Source organism: Haematobia irritans, chromosome 2 (genome assembly GCF_050003625.1).
Source record: "Haematobia irritans isolate KBUSLIRL chromosome 2, ASM5000362v1, whole genome shotgun sequence".
NCBI lineage: Eukaryota > Metazoa > Arthropoda > Insecta > Diptera > Muscidae > Haematobia > Haematobia irritans.
The window spans coordinates 160,781,526-160,795,789 of NC_134398.1; the positions used below are offsets into that span (position 1 = coordinate 160,781,526).

At 33.1% G+C, this 14,264-nt stretch overlaps 1 protein-coding gene across 1 annotated transcript in view; it reads left to right on the top strand.

Annotated features, from left to right (window-relative positions):
• Positions 1-4,002: 4,002 nt before the first annotated feature.
• The window catches only part of LOC142226645 (uncharacterized), a 162,911-nt gene continuing 152,649 nt past the window's right edge, over positions 4,003-14,264 (top strand). Inside the window, exon 1 of the mRNA XM_075296751.1 lies at positions 4,003-4,666. The gene's annotated coding sequence lies outside the window, so the exon portion shown is untranslated. The remainder of the gene's footprint in view (positions 4,667-14,264) is intronic.

Consider the following 14,264-nt stretch of genomic DNA (forward strand, 5'->3'; position numbering starts at 1 on the left):
ATCCCCATATTCCCAGCTATAAGCTTTTGAGTGTGTGAGTAGCTCATATTTATATGATTTGGCTCCGGATTTATTCACTCAATTGCTTATTTTCATCGAAAATTGATCTATATCCGTTAATAACACTAGGCAACAAATAACAAACTTTTCTCTGTGAATTCTTTCTAGCATATTTTTTCTTATTGATTATGACCTACTAAACACGAAAATGATTTTTAAAATTTTCTGTCGATTGGTTTTCGAGATATAATATTTTTAATTAAAGATTTCTCATATCATATATACATAAGTTGACGTCGGATTTATTCACTAAAAAGCTTATAGCTGGGAATCTAGGGATCGGCTTATATGGGGGCTACATATAATTACACTAGCTGTGCAAATAAAGAAAATCAAAATATCGTAAAATATCGGAATTTCAGTCCGCTATTTGTTGTCAGATTTCATTAAGTAAGGGCTTAATTTCTTTGTAAAGATTCCAGCTACACGTAAAAAAACAAAAAATTGCCGTTAGAATTTTTTTTATATTTTATATGAATTTTTATATGTTTTTTTGCCACATTTTTACTTAAAAAACGCCGTTTTTTACCTTTTTAAGCCGCTAACATCCAAACTACTTACCCGATTTGAAAATTTTCTGAGAATGAGTTGTAGACGGCTCAATTTTCTTTAATTTGAGTAGTATTAGGATCAAAAAGGTCAAAGAAAACGAAAGATATGCTCAAAATTGTAGGTGTACCTCCAAAAATTAAAGAAAAAAATTAAAAAAATTATATCTCGAAAACCAATCGACAGAAAATTTTTTAAAAATCATTTTCGTGTTTAGTAGGTCATAATCAATAAGAAAAAATATGCTAGAAACAATTCACAAAATGGTTGTTGGCTAGTGTAATTATATATAGCCCCCATATAAGCCGATCCCTAGATTCCCAGCTATAAGCTTTTTAGTGAATAAATCCGACGTCAACTTATGTATATATGATATGAGAAATCTTTATTCTACACGAAGCTTCTCAACCCAGCAACTATGATATTTATGTACAAGGTGCTAATTCGACCCGTTATAACATATGGTTGTCCAATCTGGTTCAACATTTCCCCATCTTACATGGAAAAAATCCGCGTAGCTGAAAGGAAAATACTAAGAGTTTGTACATCAATGTTTAGAAATAATTCCAATGGTCATTTGAAATAAAGGGTGATTTGTTAAGAGCTTGATAACTTTTTTTTAAAAAAAAACGCATAAAATTTGCAAAATCTCATCGGTTCTTTATTTGAAACGTTAGATTGGTCCATGACATTTACTTTTTGAAGATAATTTCATTTAAATGTTGACCGCGGCTGCGTCTTAGGTGGTCCATTCGGAAAGTCCAATTTTGGGCAACTTTTTCGAGCATTTCGGCCGGAATAGCCCGAATTTCTTCGGAAATGTCTTCCAAAGCTGGAATAGTTGCTGGCTTATTTCTGTAGACTTTAGACTTGACGTAGCCCCACAAAAAATAGTCTAAAGGCGTCAAATCGCATGATCTTGGTGGCCAACTTACCGGTCCATTTCTTGAGATGAATTGTTCTCCGAAGTTTTCCCTCAAAATGGCCATAGAATCGCGAGCTGTGTGGCATGTAGCGCCATCTTGTTGAAACCACATGTCAACCAAGTTCAGTTCTTCCATTTTTGGCAACAAAAAGTTTGTTAGCATCGAACGATAGCGATCGCCATTCACCGTAACGTTGCGTCCAACAGCATCTTTGAAAAAATACGGTCCAATGATTCCACCAGCGTACAAACCACACCAAACAGTGCATTTTTCGGGATGCATGGGCAGTTCTTGAACGGCTTCTGGTTGCTCTTCACTCCAAATGCGGCAATTTTGCTTATTTACGTAGCCATTCAACCAGAAATGAGCCTCATCGCTGAACAAAATTTGTCGATAAAAAAGCGGATTTTCTGCCAACTTTTCTAGGGCCCATTCACTGAAAATTCGACGTTGTGGCAGATCGTAAGTCTATTCATGATGAAATGTCAAAGCATACTGAGCATCTTTCTCTTTGACACCATGTCTGAAATCCCACGTGATCTGTCAAATACTAATGCATGAAAATCCTAACCTCAAAAGAATCACCCTTTATGTATCTAACAAGAATTTATATAAGTACGCAGAAATATGTAGAATTGATAATATAATCATATACCTTATTCGGAATCATATCTCACGGTGCACGCAATGCGAAAATAATAACCTTATAATGGCCCCGTATTATGCGCCATTTTCTTACATAGAGGAATCTATAGGGAAAGGGTATGTCCCTCCTGAAGCTTTTCCTTTTCTAGATAGCCATAAGGTTTTGCAAAACGAAGATGGCGTTCCCATTTTCTACCATCATTATCGCAGGGCAACTAATAAAGCTATAAATATAAACAACGATATGATGTCTAATTTAAGATTTAGTATGAGTATATTTACTACTAACAAAAGTAAAATATTAAATGCAGACACCAACAAACATTGGTGGATTAATTAATATAAGTCACCTTTCCTGGAAAGACATTGTTTTTGTTTTATCCCTTGATACACACTTTTATATTAGCTAAAATATAATATGTAATGTTTTTTCCCTTTTTTCATTACGTCCCAACTGCCCAATTATATTTCTCCAATGTTACGTATAACTTGAAACACAAAGAATACTTGAATTATACAGTTTATACTAGAGTTCTCCAACAGGAGCATTGTATAGGTTAAGAATAGGCATACTATTGTTTATTTTAGTCTAAATTATACTGAAAAATAAATAAATAAACGATTTAAAAAAAAAATGATATGAGAAATATGAGCCACTCAAAAATGCATTTTTGTGTGTGTGTGAGTAGCATATTTATATGATTTGGCACCGGATTTATTCACTCAATTGCTTATTTTCATCGATATATTTTGAACCACTTATCACAGATCCAATTATACAAGTTTGTTCGTCATCTCAATACCTTGCATTTAAGTACCAATAAATGCACGTTTCTAGAATATCTAAAAAACTGTTCCATAAAAAGAATTGTAACCTACATTTTCGAATTAAGCAAATGGAAATACACTGGAAAAAATTTTTACCTGATATTAAAAATTACTCAACCTAAATTTTAGAATGTGCAATTTACAAATTTTTAAGGACAAAATTCTTTAAAATAAAGTTTATAATCTTTGCTTCAAAATTTGTTTTCATTAAATTTAGTACGCAAATTTTGCAAATTTGCGTCCCTCCGTTAAAGTCGCAAGTCTTTAAACCAAGGCAAAATTTCCATAAAGTAAAGAAACACATTTTTGATTTAAAGAAATCGTCTTTAAATTAACTGAAATATTGAATCTTTAAATTTAAGATAAAAACGCTTGGAATATAGGCTAAGGCTAAGGTCACACTAGGCAAATATTTTTCCAGAACAAGTTTCCAAATATCTGAATACCGTTTTTGGAAAATAATCCTACCATTATGTTATATATCCAATATGAACTTAGTATGTTATCTGGTTTGGCTATGGCGACGCAGTCTTTTTTGATATCTGTCAAATATTTGCCCAGTGTGACCATAGCATAAGAGTTATATTATATTATGTCAAAATCTTTGGATCCAAGTAAACTTGTTTTTTAGGTGTACTTAAGAAAAGTCACCTCTCATCAAATGTACGTGAAACAAATTTTATTTTGTAAACTAGTGATATTAGTCGATTTTGCCCATATACCTCATTTATGCACAAAATTTCATTTAAACTTGACACAAGATAATCTATTTATGATATCTCTTTAACACTTTTTTATTTCTCTTCAATTAAATCAATTTCAACGCATTTATCCTTTTTCGAAAATACATAATTTGTAACGGTCACAGTAACAACAGCGACATCTTGCCTTCAGCATCAGCACTATTCGCCTGAGTTTCGTTGTCTTCGGCAACGAAAGAACGAAACAAAGCAAACAAAAACAACTGTTTGACGAATCGCATTTTACCATAATATGGTTAAAGTGACGTACGGGAAATGTTTTTCTCATCGTAATCTTTACAAATTCAACAAAAACAAATAACAATTCCATACATTTTTACTTTTCTATCAAAAGATAATAAAAAAATCTAACCGGGAATTTCCTATATGCGGGTCATTGATTAAAGATCTAAATATAAACAAGTAAAGTGTCTACAAATGAAAATTGCATATTTCCACACAGTGGTATGAAAAATGTTGTGGGAAAATAAAAATTAATATATTGTGTTTGTGTTGTGTGATTTCTTCAATTTTTTTTTCAAGAAAACGGGTACTTGAATATATTTCACCAATAAGAAAAAGTGCTACAACTGGAAGATATCCAATACAAAGAAGAAAATCAGCCGTAAAGACATTTTGTGGGGGGTAAAGTTAAAAACCAGTTATTTACAAGTACTTGGTCTGTGCAAATATCATAAAAAGAGGCAAAACAAACGTGCAGCAAACGAAGCACACTTTGTTATATTTTTTTTGCTGCATGTTTTGTATGTCTGTCCGGTTACAAGAAAGCGGCAACTACGTTGACTACACCACCATCTGTATAAGGTGAAATACTAGTAGTGTGAGATAGCAGCATGATTGCTGCCAGCAACTAACGGATACAACAACAAAATGTATGCGGTGCAATAACAAAAAAAGGTAGGTAATGAACCACACAAAAATGCTCATTCAGAAAATTCAAGATAATCATCATTATTGGCAGCATCATATCTCTTTTTCTCCATCGTCTTCGTTAACATCATTCACAAGTATTTTCTACTATACTACATAAATACGAAAACTAGAGCCAGTGATGGGAAGCATCAGGGATGGCAAAATTTCACTTACAAAAAAATGTCTTTAAGTGAAAAGATTTAATATACTTTGAACGTAATGCGCTTTACAGTCTATTAGTTATTCCGGACGGAATGTCGGTGTTTGTAAAGAATCTTACCGCCACGGAGCCACCGTGGTGCAATGGTTAGCATGCCCGCCTTGCATACACAACATCGTGGGTTCGATTCCTGCTACGACCGAACACCAAAAAGTTTTTCAGCAGTGGATTATCCCACCTCAGTAATGCTGGTGACATTTCTGAGGATTTCAAAGCTTCTCTAAGTGGTTTCACTGCAATGTGGAACGCCGTTCGGACTCGGCTATAAAAAGGAGGTCCCTTGTCATTGAGCTTAACATGGAATCGGGCAGCCCTCAGTGATAAGAGAGAAGTTCACCACTGTGGTATCACAATGGACTGAATAGTCTAAGTGAGCCTGACACATCGGGCTGCCACATAACCTAACCTAACCTAACCTACAGTGTGTCGGATCGATACGACTTGTCGGCGATGACTAAATAATCGGTAAATGTGTTATCGATCCCATAAACATGCAGCAGTATCGATTATGCCTTCGGACATAACTTATAATGTACACAATATATGGGATATGTTCGACACGAGCACTGTCGTCCGGAATAACTGATAGTCTGTAAAATGCATAACGTAATATCAATATTGGTTCACATTTCACATTAGAATTTTATATATCCTCATTTGTCCGATTGGTCCAATTTTTGGCCAGCGTGTAGATTTTTCGATTCTAAACACAAATGTAATTTTTTGTCGGAGAGGCATATTTTCGAAGTTACGGGATTTAAATTGGATTTGTTGGCCAGGGCACATAATCTATCTGAAAGTAATGTATAATAAGTAATAAAGTGTATATTTAGAATTAGTATAAAACATTTCATAACCCTGGATCCGGAGAGGTCCCGGGTCCTTCAAAAACTTGACCATTTCTTATATAAGTAATATGGTACTCGTATTAATGCGAGTACATAGCGAATAGAGTTTTATAGGAAGTCGTTGAAGAGAAAACACAACAAATTTCGCCTAAAGGCCGGTATTCTGTTCGGTTTTCGAGTTGAAAATCACTTTATTTTCGCGATTACTTTTTCTGAAATAATCAAAATTATACATGAAAACAAACATATTCCTGTTAAATCTTGACAAAATCTCGACGATAAAGAAAGTGCGTATCAATGGAGTTAAATTTTCTGCTTAGAATTAAGCTATTTTAATATAGTAACCACCAAAATTTCAACGCGAAAAGGGAACATAGTACCGGCTTTAAGGCACTTTCCATTCACTTCCATTTACAAAAAATTGTTCTTCAATAAAATCCTTCTATTAAAAAAAAAATAATTAAAATGTTTGCATAGCCTATATCCAAAGACAATATACTTAGGAAGATGGGAAATTGGCTGCTGATAATATCAAACCGTTGATGGCGCAGGTCCCTACTTGTCCTTTACGCGTTTGGTTCGACATATTAAAATGCATATAAAAAGAAATTAAGAGTTGGAAATATCTTGGAGAGAAAATGTAATTTTTTATTTATTGCACAAAATTTATTATTGTTCAATTTAAAAAAAAAGTTTTTCATTTACAATTACAAACATGTATGGACTAGAGGTGTGCACGTGACACGAAATTGTCGTGACTCACGCGTGAGTCGTGAGTCACGCTCATGGCAATGGCGTGAGTGTGATTAACAAACCAAAATGTCGTGCGTGAGCGTGAGTCACGAAAATATTATCTTCGTGAGTGTGCGTGAGTAAAGATTTACGCTCACGAAAATAATCCTGCTCACCAACATAAAACGCTTAAGAGTTAAATTCATTTACAATTTTAGTGACACCTGGGATGTTAAGAGTGTAATAACGCTCTTGATTTTAATAATGCTCATGTTTTCAGACGCGTCGCTACGGTAAATTACTCAAAAAATTGTTCGTGAGTAACGACATTTTTCGTGAGTCACGATATTTTTCGTGAGTCACGGTATTTTTCGTGAGTCACGACATTTTCGTGCGTGAGTGTGCGTGAATACAAATTTTCTTTTCGTGAGTGTGCGTGAGCGTGAGTCCTACCAAACAATATCGTGCGTGAGTGTGCGTGAGTAAGATTTTTCCGTCGTGAGTGTGCGTGAGCGTGAGTAAAATATTACTCACGTGCACACCTCTAGTATGGACCTAGCGCCGTCAATGCAACATTTGGTTTAACGCATGCCCATTTCCCGTCCTCTAAAGTATATTGTCTTTGCCCATACCTCGAAAACTATAACAAATTGTTTTATAATATATTTTGATAATAAAAAGATGTAGCCATAATTGGCAGAAAATGTAGCCATAGTTGCTAGAAAAATATCCAAGGTCGATATCTTGAAAACTTTAAGTCCACTTGTACTAAATACACAAGAAAAAAATTAATTCGATTAAAAAATGCAGCCATGCTCATCAAAAAAAAAAAGAAAAACTAACACAAATTTTTAGGTGTCAATATGTTAAATTAAATTGCAAATATCTTCTCTCCAGTTAACTTTAACTGAAAAATTTTCAGCAGTTAAATTTCTAACTGGCATGTGGAATATATACGCAAGATGACAGATATATCCATGGTACGGTTTAAAAATTCGTTAACTAACGGAGCACTAACGGAGATTCATGAAAATGGGGGTTAATGTTATAAACTTAATTTAAAATGTAAAATTTAAGTCAAGGTATGTACTTTTAGTAGAAATTAACAAACATTGAAAATTTTGTTTTATTATTTAAGAAAAAATGTGCGATAAAAAGCATATGGAGTAGAACTCAATAACTTGGAACGTATTGGTAGAGTTCTACACCGCGTTAGAAAGATTGAGAATAGAGGTGTCGTGACTCACGCGTGAGTCGTGAGACGTACAGAAGTAATATGATCACTTCAAACATGTTTCAAAAACAAAATGTTATTTTTGGACTGGGAACGCAAAAATGTTTTTTTTTCTACAAACACATCTGGATATTTTTTAACGAATATGTTCCCATTTCTACATAGTGTTGCAGAAACAATGTTATTCAAAACTATTAGCTAAAATGAGTGTGTAAGAGAGTTAATTTAACTAAATTTGAATTGGACTAAAATTGCTGAAATCATATACACACTAAGATAGTGATCAAGATGGAGTAACAGTGTGCATCAGTTCTAATTTAGATTTTCAGTTTCCAATGTTACTACATATTGATATATTTAATTTGGTGTATGATAAAAGTGGTTGAGATAAATCCCCCATTAGAAAGAGGGCGTGGCAGTGGGCGGATCGGTCCGAAATGTCGATCATACTTTATTCTCATCCACAGTTGTACATGTACAAAATTTCAGAGCTCTAGGCGCTTCCTTTGGGTTGAAATACGCCCTTCATTTGAAAGTGGGCGGATCGGTCCAAATTTTTGATTATACTTTATTCGTATCCTCAATGGTAAATGTACAAAATTTCAGAACTCTAGGTACTTCCGTTAATTTAATGCGTCAAAAACCAGTCATTTGGCCCACTATGCAATGTGACCATACCGTAAGTTACATTACAAGCTGTCCACTTTCCATCTCTGATTGTACTTTTCCATTAAATTTCTCAACACAGATAAACCTGTTTATTATTGTTAATGAGAGAATTATATCTGATGGCAATGATAAGAGGAGTGAGAGAGGGAGAAAGAGAGCGAGAGAGCCAGTATAGCAAAGCCGGAATAGCAATTGCAAAGAGAAGAGTTTACGAAATTCCCGGAATTTTGTTTTGATTAAGATATTTCTTAAGAATTCTATAGAAAAACAAACACCACTAAGCACACAAGTATACATTTACGTAGAAATACACATAAAAATGAGTTCAAAAGAGATAGCAGAGAAATTAAGAAAACCAAAATAATTAAATGACAATCAAGGGCGAGTGAATGGGGAATATAGGAAACAAAAACAACAAAGCAATCTCGGATTATGACAAGCCATGACAATGGGAAGGTGACAAGGAAGTGGTTTTAAATGGAGTAGGTTGTTGGAAAAGGAAGGTAGTAAGTGAGTGATGGGTGGGGGGAGGTGGGGCTATTTACATATAAACTTTTCAAAGATACCTAACATTTGAATTTGATGAGGTGGGGGATGGGGGTATAGATTTTGTTTTTATTATGACCTATCTTTATAACGTGATTGCCGAGTTGGGATATTTTTGTTTTGTATGCATGCGTGTGTCTGCATTTACTTTCTTAAATATCGTGAAGGCGTTTCTTATCAGAATTGTTGAACGAGTGCACAATGACATTGGCATTATTTTAGCCGGCGAAATGTAAACACTTATAGTATTTACTTTTATTGTTAACCTAGGCGGTTCAAATGCCTTTACGTACACGCACAGAAAAACCATGTTTGGACGTGGTTGCCGCATCCATTTAATGCTTATCTAGAGCATGTAATTGTCGCGAAAACCATGTATTTTGCTTTGTAAAAATAGTTTTCGATCGGAGAAAAATGAATGGTGGCAATAAGCATTTGAATGATTCTCAAATACCGCAAACATGTTCTATCATTTAAATGATAGAATTTGAGACCATTAAATGGTCGGGAAAATCATGTACCTGACCATTCAATTTTTTTACTTTTTTACAGGGAAAAAAGTATTTTATAGGTTAAGTATAGATATGTCTAGAACCATTACATGGCCATAAAGACCATTTACATTTTTTTCGTGACCATTTAATTTTTTAACTTGTTTGCAGCGAAAACAATTTTATAAAAACATTGAGCAGGTACACATGATTTTCATTTTGCGCGTCAGTCGTGTGTTGATTGTTTCTTGGAATGGACGGAGAATACGGATTTACTGTGTTTTGTGTTAATTTATTTATTCAGAACTGGCACGTGGTAATATGAGAACACAAAAAAGGAAAAAAATGTACCTGTTTTTGTTCTGCATTTTGATATATGGTATCATTTATTTTTATTTGCAGTTACATGAAGTCTGCGTTTATACATTTGATGGGCACGATGTAAATATGGAATAATTACTTATTGTTGAAATTGAAATAAAATAGAGTGTGTAAAAATATACGATGTTTGCTTTAACGGCATTATAAATACAAATAAACAATGAATTAGTTTATAAATAAATAAAAACAAACAAATAAAGTTAATTTTGTGTTTTCTTTTCTCAAGTGGCGTCCTTTTTTCGACGATGAAAAAAGTTTTTTCATAAAGATCAAAACATTTTAGGTTGTGACCATATTCTTTTAACTAGGAGAAAAACATTTTTAATGAATACCATAACATTTTAAATCGTGACCATTGTCTTTTCATTCAAACAAAATTCTTTTTATCAATATAATAACATTTTAGATGAGGACAATTACATTTTTCTTAGAACCTGTTCACTGAGCCAACATGGTTGCAGGTTAACATGTTACATGGTCGCCGCAAAAATAGCTCCTATCATATTATTTTCCTCTTCGAATATGATTGTGACAATCATGTTTCTACTCTCTGTGTGTACTTACTCGTAAATTGTATACAGTGGGTAACGGATATAAGCACATCTCATATAAGAAAAAAATGTTTAGTAAATTACCATGCCTGTTTGCTAGGAAAAATGTTTTGTATAAGAGTTCTTATAAACACTTTAGATGACAATCCCAATATAAATTTATTTCTATAAGAAATTTGTGTTATTCAATGTTTGTTTTCTTTGGCAAGACTTTGGTGCATTTCTATTAATTTTTGCTAATAAGTGAAATACAATAGCAGGAATCGGAAAAAGAGGCGTCTCTATTGATGAACCAAGCTGAGAACAAGGTATGAAATCCCAGTGGATTTTAAAATATTCTATAGTCAAATGATATTTGATTCTGCAACATTGAAACTATTTTATATAATCAGATAAATTAATTATTCTTTCAATGGGTAAACAAAACAATGTTCTAAATCTTGCCAAACAATTACCAATTTAATAATATGAACAAAAGTATAACTAAAGAAACTAAATATCACACCCTCAAAAAATCGCTTCTTTAACATATGTTCCAAACATATTTTGCAGGAAGCACATATATTATTGGATACTGCCGAAACATTAATATGTTTGTTTTATGTGAACATATTATATGTTTGGAAGCATTTTGAGCCCAAAAATATCATTTGCTTGGAAGAATTTTTCCCAAAGACGATTGTGCTCATTGCCTAACATACTCGTAATTTTCACTTTCACGAAATATTTTAGTTCTTGGCACCTTTTTCTGTAATACAAATAATGTTGAAGAAATTATTCACTTTTATAATTTTTTTTAAATTTTACTCTCAAGGCGAAAACATATGCTGTTTGTTTTTCAAATGTCTATTCTCCTGGTTCCGAATGTCTATTCTCTTTATTCAAATTAAATAATATTTAGACTTAAGCATATCAAATTTTTGGCCTTATCATAAAAAAGTTTACCGCAACAACATACAAGCGGTTTCACAGAAATTGTTCTCTTTTGATTCTTTCGCTGTGTTATGTTATCTTTTGTCAACTCTTCCGGTTTCCATCTCTATTTCTTTCTCTATACTCTCTCTGTCGCTTTGAATAAAATATCACAACATATGTATGTTTAGTTGAAATTTGTAAATGTATATATGTTTGCATTCACACATATGATTTTTATGAAACATTCATGCCCCAAACATAATATATTCTAACATATTAATATAGATGTCCCAAACATTTAGTGTTACTTTAGGAACATTACATGTTTGCACTTAAATATATTGTGTTTTAAAATTGTGCCCGAAACACATTTTGTTTATATCGGAACATATGAAAAACATATTTTTCTAACAGTGCATTTGAGGGATTGTGTTTATATTTTGAATCGGATCCTTGTGAATGTTCTTGTGATGCCAAATCGGTCAAATTATGGGAATAATGACCCAAAACATCGTCTGTTCTTCCAATTCAATAAGTACTTCTTCTTACTGGACCTATCTGAAAATCATTCTACACTTAAGCGTAAAATAATACTATTTTTAAATGCATAATGTTATTTGTGAATATGTATTTATATAATAAGTCTGTAAGAATTATTTAATCTATACACTTAATAAAAAAAGATAATAATTTAATTTATTTAACTTTGTTTATTTACATTTTTGAGACAGAATAAATTATTATTTATTTAAGTTTATTTAAAATATTTTAAAACTATAAAACGAGATTTTTAAATCTTTATATGTACATGTACAGTATCGGTCAAAACATGGGCACTCACTCAGCACTTTCTTTTTAGGGAAACAGGTTAATTAATTTTTTTATTTATTTATTTATAACTATAATATGAAAAACACAAACTTTAAGATATTAAACATTTTATAAAAAAAGTTTTTCGCAAATATAAGCGGACAATACTAAAGCACCCCCATTATAAGATACAAAAATAACTATTGAAATCAATATTTCATTGTGTATCCCTTATTCTGGATGACACACGCACATATTTTTTAATTAATTAAGTTATTACCATTTCTTAAGTATTTTGTGAAAATAGGAAAAATGTATTATTAGTTTTACTACCTGAATAGAAAAAAAAAACGAAAAAAATGTTAATTGTTTCAGGTGATATAGCTTCTCAGGCTTTTTTTTTTTTTTGCAATTTTCTCGCTAATTTCTAAGTTAACGATCTTCCACAAATTCTAGATTGAGTTGAGATCTGGGTATTGGAAAGGCCAAGGAAGAACTCCTATCAAATCACTCTTTAACCACTTTTGACGTGTGGTTAAGGATCGTTATCTTACTGTAATGTCCATTTAAGTGTCATCTCTTCTTCAGCATAAGGCAACATCACGTCTTTTTATATGTCGCGATACATGAAACGATTCATTGTTTCAACAATGACCCTTGTCTAGAGAAACCCCAGATCCATATGTTGCCGACTCTGTGATTTACAGTGTCTTTGCAGTATTTAGGGTTTAACTGTTGTCCATTTGGACTGCATATAAGTCCTATGCCGTCAGAATCTTTTGCATTAAACTTAGATTCGTCAAGAAACAGCAAAGTCCTCCATTTTTGGATTTTGGTCGTCGACTAATCGGATGATCCGGCCTCTACCGCTCTTCTGCGCTTAGACGGAATCTTTCGGTTGCGGTCTAGGCGGTTTCGTATATGACTAGAAGATATTGTGGGATTATTTTGGATTGTGCTTTTAATTCAGGATTCTCCATGTCGCGAAGGAAGGAAGGCCACGTGGTTCCACCAAAAATTAATGGGATATGTGCGACTAGTCTGCAAAAACTTTTTAATTAGCCTTGAAATTATTGATCTGTTTATTGAATATTTGGCACTCAATTGATGTATTGGTAAGTTTGCTTGAATTTTTTGGAAACGTGTTCGAAGAATTCTCTCAAAGACGTCAATTGGATGTAATATATGTACGGATTTAAGCAAGGCGTTCGACATGGTGAATCATAGACTGCTACTGTACAAATTAGATGTTTTGGGATCTCCAGCTATGTTATTCCTACATGCATGGTAGAACTCAGAGAGTTGCATTTAAAGATAGTTTATCTACGCTTATACGTTTGTCATTTGGCGTTCCCCAAGGTAGCCACTTACGACCGATTCTATATTTGAACGATCTGCCGTCGGTTATCGTATCATTGATGTACACAGTTGATATTATGTTGTTTCTTTCATTTGATACTGCTAGTGATTATTTACTTCTTCAGTAAGACATTGACAAGTTTGCTGATTGGTGTGCTTCTAATTCTATGTTACTCAATCTTGTGAAGTGTAAGAAGATGACTTTTTCTCGTAGAGTTTGTGAACGGACTGAGTACTATATTGGGGATTATAGGCTTGAGAATGTGCTTAGATTTAATGACTTAGGTGTTTTGTTTTATTCCAGGCTTGACTTTGGTCCTCATATTGAAGAATGTTTTAATAAGGCAGTTGGTGTTTTGGGTTTCATTAAGACATGGTCAAAGGAATTTGTTAATCCTTATCTTACGAAGAGGCTCTTTACGACTCCGGTTAGACCGATATTGGATCATGCATGTGTTGTCTGGTCACCGAGTTATCGTTGTTCTATTGGTCATATTGAATCTCTCCAGAAGCAGTTTCTTATTTTTGCTTTGAGGGGACTTGGCTGGAATAATTTATACGATTTATCTCCATATTATAGTCGTCTTAGGTTAAGTGATCTTCAATCTCTTGAGCGTAGAAGGTTTATGTACGGTATTGTTTTTCCACTAAACTTATTAATGGAGATAATTATTCACACTACTTAACATCAAGAATTGGCTATAATGTTCCAAATCGTATAAATAGAAACTTTGTATTCTTAAAGACAGAATTTTGACATAACTACACGGATGAAAAATACTGTTTTTCATATGTTTGGCTATAAACATTATATGTTTGGAACACAA